This window comes from Macaca nemestrina, chromosome 7, assembly GCF_043159975.1.
Source record: "Macaca nemestrina isolate mMacNem1 chromosome 7, mMacNem.hap1, whole genome shotgun sequence".
In the NCBI taxonomy this organism is placed as follows: Eukaryota; Metazoa; Chordata; class Mammalia; order Primates; family Cercopithecidae; genus Macaca; species Macaca nemestrina.
The window spans coordinates 104,394,973-104,400,950 of NC_092131.1; positions in this window are offsets into that span (position 1 = coordinate 104,394,973).

The following is a 5,978-nucleotide window of genomic DNA, read 5'->3' on the forward strand; positions in this document are numbered from 1 at the left end:
GTTAAGTAAGAGACAGAAGCTGTAAGCAGAAGAACCCCCGGCAACAGGTTAATCAGTGACATTAAGGTGTTGTTTGTTTGAGATGGAGTCTCACTCTGTCGTCCAGGCTGGAGTGCAGTGGCACGATCTTGGCTCACCGCAACCTCCACCTCCCAGGCTCAAGCGATTCTCCTGACTCAGCCACCTAAGCAGCTGGGATTACAAGCGTGCACCCCTACGCATGGCAAATTTTTGTATTTTTAGTAGAGATGGGGTTTCACCATGTTGGTCAGGCTGGTCTGAAACTCCTGGCCTCAAGTGATCTGCCCACCTTGACCTCCCAAAATGCTGGGATTACAGGTGTGAGCCTTTGTGCCTAGCCAGTGACATTGCTGTTTAAAGAAAGAATCTTCCAACTAAGGCAGACCAAATTTACTCTCTCTCTCTCTGTCTCACACACACACACACACACACAGAGTCATTGAGACCCATGGAAGGTTATATCCCACTCACCTCCCAGCAGGATCCTAGGAGATGGTATCATAGTCCCAGGACAAGGGACATTCTTTGGGAGAGGCCCCCTTCCCTCCAGCCATTTATCTCCCTTGGCCACACAACTCCTTCTCCTCATAATCAAAGCAAAATACCTGGCTTGAGTCATCTTTGTCTAAAACAAGAGTTAAGCTGAACTTGCCTATTTCTCTTTCTAGTTGTTTTGTTAAAATTTTTAATTAAGAGGACATTGGGGCTGGGCGTGGTGGCTCATGCCTGTAATCCAAGCATTTTGGGAGGCCAAGGCGGGTGGATCATTTGACATCAGGAGTTTGACAGCAGCCTGGCCAATATGGTGAAACCCTGTCTGTACTAAAAATTCAAAAAATTAGCCAGGCGGTAGTGGCGTGTGCCTTTAATTCCAGCTACTCGGGAGGTGGAGGCAGGAGAATCAGTTGAACCTGGTAGGTAGAGGTTGAGGTGAGCTAAGATCTCACCACTGCACTCCAGTCTGGGCAACCGAGTGAGACTTTGTCTCAAAACAAAACAAAAACAAACAAACAAACAAACAAGAAAACAGAAAAGAGGGAGGGCTTTTCTGAGCCTAGAGGGCTCCAATGCCTTGGGTAAGCAAATAGTAGAAGCCTGTTGTAAACAGTTAAATGAAACTATGCCTAGCCAATCAGAAACCATTCACTTACTTCTAAGTAGGGGACTTTCTACTCTAACCAATCAAAGCCTAGCCTTGCCCTTGCTTCTGTAAATATCTTATAAATGGTTTCTTCTTCGCCTGTCTGCCCCATATCGCTCCGTGGAGTGCTGAACTGCCTGCAGTGGAGTCCTGCCTGATTGGTGAATTTACGAATGCTCAAATAAACTCATTAAAATTCTAATGTGCCTAAGTTTATCTTTGAACAGTTCTAGAGAGTCATCTATTTCATTGATACTTTCTTCAGAATCTGTTTTGTCCTTGGCCTGTTTGCCCTGAGATCCATTCCTACATTTTTAGTGACCTTCCTTCTACACACCTGCATTATTTTGGCCTTTCAGGCTGAGTTAGCCATGGGGAGGGACTTCTGGGAGCCTGGAGTAGGGAAGAAGGAAGCCAGGGGATTGTGGCCCCTCCTCTCTGGGGAAAGCAACTCTAGCAGTAGCCACCTTTTCTGGAACTCCTCAGGGGCTTCACTTTCCTCCTGACAGGGCCCAGGCTCAGTGATCCCAGCTACTGGACTCTGGAATACATCTTCTCCCTTTCCCTTTAGCCAGGATTGGCAGTTGCTACCTGCCTGTCACTAGATTTTAGATTGCTTCAAGTCCTATGTTAGCTTCAAAACATTTCCATCACCCATGTAACAAATTTCCTTCAATGTGGTTCCCTTATATTTAAATTCAGATTTTTATTTTTAGTTTGAGGTTAGAGTCTATCCTACCATGTTGTTATCATTCCCGTTCATTTTGACTGATTTACTGTCACATCCTTATTGCAGGTCCCACAGGATGAGTTTCTTCCCAAGCAGGTAGCCTTCCCAGCAACAACAGGGCGAATGCCTGCCCCATTGGCCCTGCAGTGGCCCTTGATATAGCATTTTCCCAAGCCCTACATTCATCATCTGTTCCAGAGCATAAAGTAATCAATGCATAGCTGGCATTCATTGAATGCTTTATTTAAAGTGCCATTCACTCTGTTCGCACACTAAGGGCATTAGAAACATGATCTCATCTAATCCTTACAGCACCCCCACCAGCAAGCTGCTTTTGCTACTGTCTTTTCCAGATGCACAGAGGATGTTGTTCTGCTCCCCTCCCGATCAGGTCTGTGCTTTTTGCTATTCTCTACCAAGTCACGCATGTGTTCACCTCTGCTCCTTTGCATAGCACACTCCCATTTCTAAAGCTCTCTCCTTGGCACTAACCTCATTTAAATCAAACACATTTCTCTTAAGTCCCTTTCTCCATGAAGCTCCCTACCTCAGAGAACCTTAACTCTGAACTTTAAGAGCAATGGTTTATACATTTGTTTTGCCAGAAAATATTATATTCAGTTGAAAACTTCCCTGGAAGTGACAAGTGGATAAAAGCACTCCTCTGCTTTAAAAAGCTGTTACCCCACTCTCTTCAGTGAGGGACTGCACAGAATGGAGTTTGAAAATAATTTTAAGACCAAAAATTCTCTAGGTCAAAGCTCTATAGCCATGGACTTATGAGATCTATGTCACAGGTAATTTACTGCTAATTAAACTTTCAATATCAAAGTTTGAAAATTATTTACTCTGCCATGCTTTTTAAAAACCTTCTTATACATTGGGATAGATGTGGAGGTATATGCCTTGCATGGGTTTTTCCTTTATTTTGCAAAGTCAGAGACATTGTTCTGAACTTGTCTCCTCATTGCTCCTTAAACAGAACTCTGTGTAACAGATGCTTACGAAGTACTAAACGCTTTTTTTTGGGAAAAGAACAGCCTGGGGGTCATGGTGGGCACTTGCTGCTTTTGGTTGTCTAGCCTTCACTCTTTTTGCTTGGCGTCAGCCCACTCTCATCTCCTTGGGGGAACATAGTGTTGGTGGGACATCAAATAGAGGTTCTCTGTCCAACTCCAGTCAAGGAAGACCCAGGTGATCTAAGCCAGGCTAACTGGGTGCTCTCACTGAGTAGAGTAACCACTGGTTAGAAAGAATGGAGTTATTTCAATACTTGTCAAATAGCTCCTTTTAACTTGACCCTGGGCCTGCCTTGATTCCTGTCCCCTTTTATTTTCTGGTTAAGTAGGCTTTCAGTTCTGAGAATTACCTGTTCTCATTCCAGTAAGTTTCTTTTGCCATAAGTTATAACCAGAGACTGTCCCTGTTGCTTACAACCAAATAACCTTAACAGGTAACATAACTATCTTATAGATTCCAGCTTTAAGTGCCCCAGCAAAGACAAATCTGCTCACAACATAAGAAGGGCAGTGAAATCCTAGAATCCAGCTTGCTTTAATCCGGATACCTTGATAGTTTCATCCAAAGATATTTGCTGGGGAACTGAAGCAGTGCACAACCATTTTTTTGCCATGTGCAATCTGCACAACCATATGTAGCAGCCTGGAAACTCCCCTCCATTATTGAAGGCAGCTTGGATTTAATCCAATTCAATGATGTAAATACTGTAGTACACATCCCCAGAAAAGGTGTGAAAAAGAGTAGGTCCAAAATATATGGCCCAGTTGGAAGTGGAAAATTTGGCTGTGTTTTGGTGCATACTCCTCTGAGTAGGAAACTTCTAAAGTTAGATTATGATGGTCCTGTTGTAACAGCACAAGAGAGGGAAATTGAGCCTTGGGAACCTGTATCAGCTATGTGGCAGTTTTGGTGGATTTACCTTCTGAAACTCTATTCTCTTCTCCACCTACAAGATTACTGTACACAGATGGTCTTGATTACTTGCCACACTGGGGAATGCATTGGGAGAGTAACTTGATGGAAAAGCAAGTTCCTCCAAAAGACTATTGTGTTGGCCTGCATGGCACAAACTCAATGATGGTTATTAGTTAACCCTGAGCACCAGCAATCTGTTCTGCTTAACTCCACTAATGGGGTCATGGTCCAGAGGGGCAGATGAGCCCATCCTGAAGGAAGACTTGTCCCAGAATTGATATTTCCAATTAAGGAAGGGGAGGGAATGGGTTTTCTGTATGACTGAAGGAAGCTCCTGGCTTGTGGACCTTTTACCGGAACGATGTACAACTAGAAACCACAAGGTTTAGTTCATAGCCTCAGACCTGGCCATCTAGAAGATTTTGCTGAACTTTCTGAGATTACCAAGGACACTTGTCTGTGTGTGGCATCTAGGGCAGTCATGAACTTGCCTGTTCTCTCCAATGTTGGCTTTTTTTTTTTTTAATGCAATTAAGTCTCCAAATGATGTCTCTGAGTCCATTTCCACTTAGATAGGATTATCCATTTATATGGTCAATGTGTCTTGTTTAAGGCTGAGTTTCCCATGCGTGAAATGTGTTGTTTTCCTTTTAAGGCGTTTACTGCCTCAGTGACCTTTACATTTGACAAAAAGGTTTTTTAATCCACCAGACTGTTGCTTTCCTAAGTGGTTTCTCCTCTGACTGGCATCACTGAGTGGACTTTCCCTGTTTACAGGAACAATTAAGACATGTTGTCTTTTGTGTCAAATCAAAACTGTGCTCTTTTATTCACCTTTATTTTTTTAAGTTTACTTTAAGTGACAATGCATGCACTTAACTAAGATAATCAATCACATCAGTATATGTCAAGCATGACCACAATATGTTAACATTAGATGCAGAATTCCATACATTTCTTCTGTTCTCTCAGCGTCCGAATGAAAACAGTTCAGAGTTAAAAGGTAATAATAAGAGTAAAATTCCTCATATGGCTGTGAAGACCAGGACTAGATGATGTATAAATTGACTTATAGATTATTCCAGTTTTAATGGGTGGGCATTGGCAATGAGGCCTTTGCTCCAAACCCTCATCTAACATAAACAGGTTTGGTTTCAGATCTCCCAACAGAACAGAGAAAACACCAGTGACTAAAGTGGATTGTGCTTTTTGCCTGTGGCCCGTTACCATGGGCAACCAACACTCTGGAGGACTTGTGTGTTGCAGAGAGTGCTAACATCTCTTTAAAAAATAGTTTAGTGCAAACAGTTAGGATATGTGGCCTGGTTTTACCATTCACTCCTTGTATAATTTTGAACAAGTCATTTAATTTCTCCAGGATGACATGTATATCATCAACTACCAGGAAGATTGAGTAATGTAATATATAAAAGAATTCTATACATTTTAAAGCTCTAAGTATAGGCTATTTTTGATACTGTCATTTAGATCCTACCTAAATTAAGAGAAAATAAACTCGTTATCTCACACATGAGCTTCTCTTCACTAACATCTGTTGACAACTTCCTGAAGTCCAGGCACTCTGCTAGGCATTTGACACTTGTTTATTTTTACTGACAATACATGAGATAATGTTATCTCCATGTTTAAGTTGGGGAATCTTATGATCTGAGAGGAAACGTGAATCACCCGTGATTACACAGTGATGAAGCTTAGATTGAACGCAGGTTTCTCTGACCCTGTAGTCTAAGTGTTTGTTGGTTTGCTTGCTTTTAACATGAAAAACATGTAATCCAGACGTGGAAACAGTTGTCTCCTCCATTCCATCACTAGCACCTTGTGATCTTTCTGGATTTGATCAGCAGCACTTGAGGAAGCATCAGCTTGTTATTTCATTAGCTCAGAAGAGTAAAAAACACCACCCTGTAACAGTATTAAGGATAACGCTGCCATGATAATGAAGGCAAACACGATCAAAAACAACTACATTATCAAAAAAAAATCACTTTTAACAACAAATTGTGACTAATTAGACTTTGAATATGAAATCAAACAAAAATGCATGAAAGCTTAATTTTCCATACAGCTGACAGTCTGACCTTTTTAGGAGTGTGAATGAAAATTATTTTTTAAATCACATGCCTAATCATT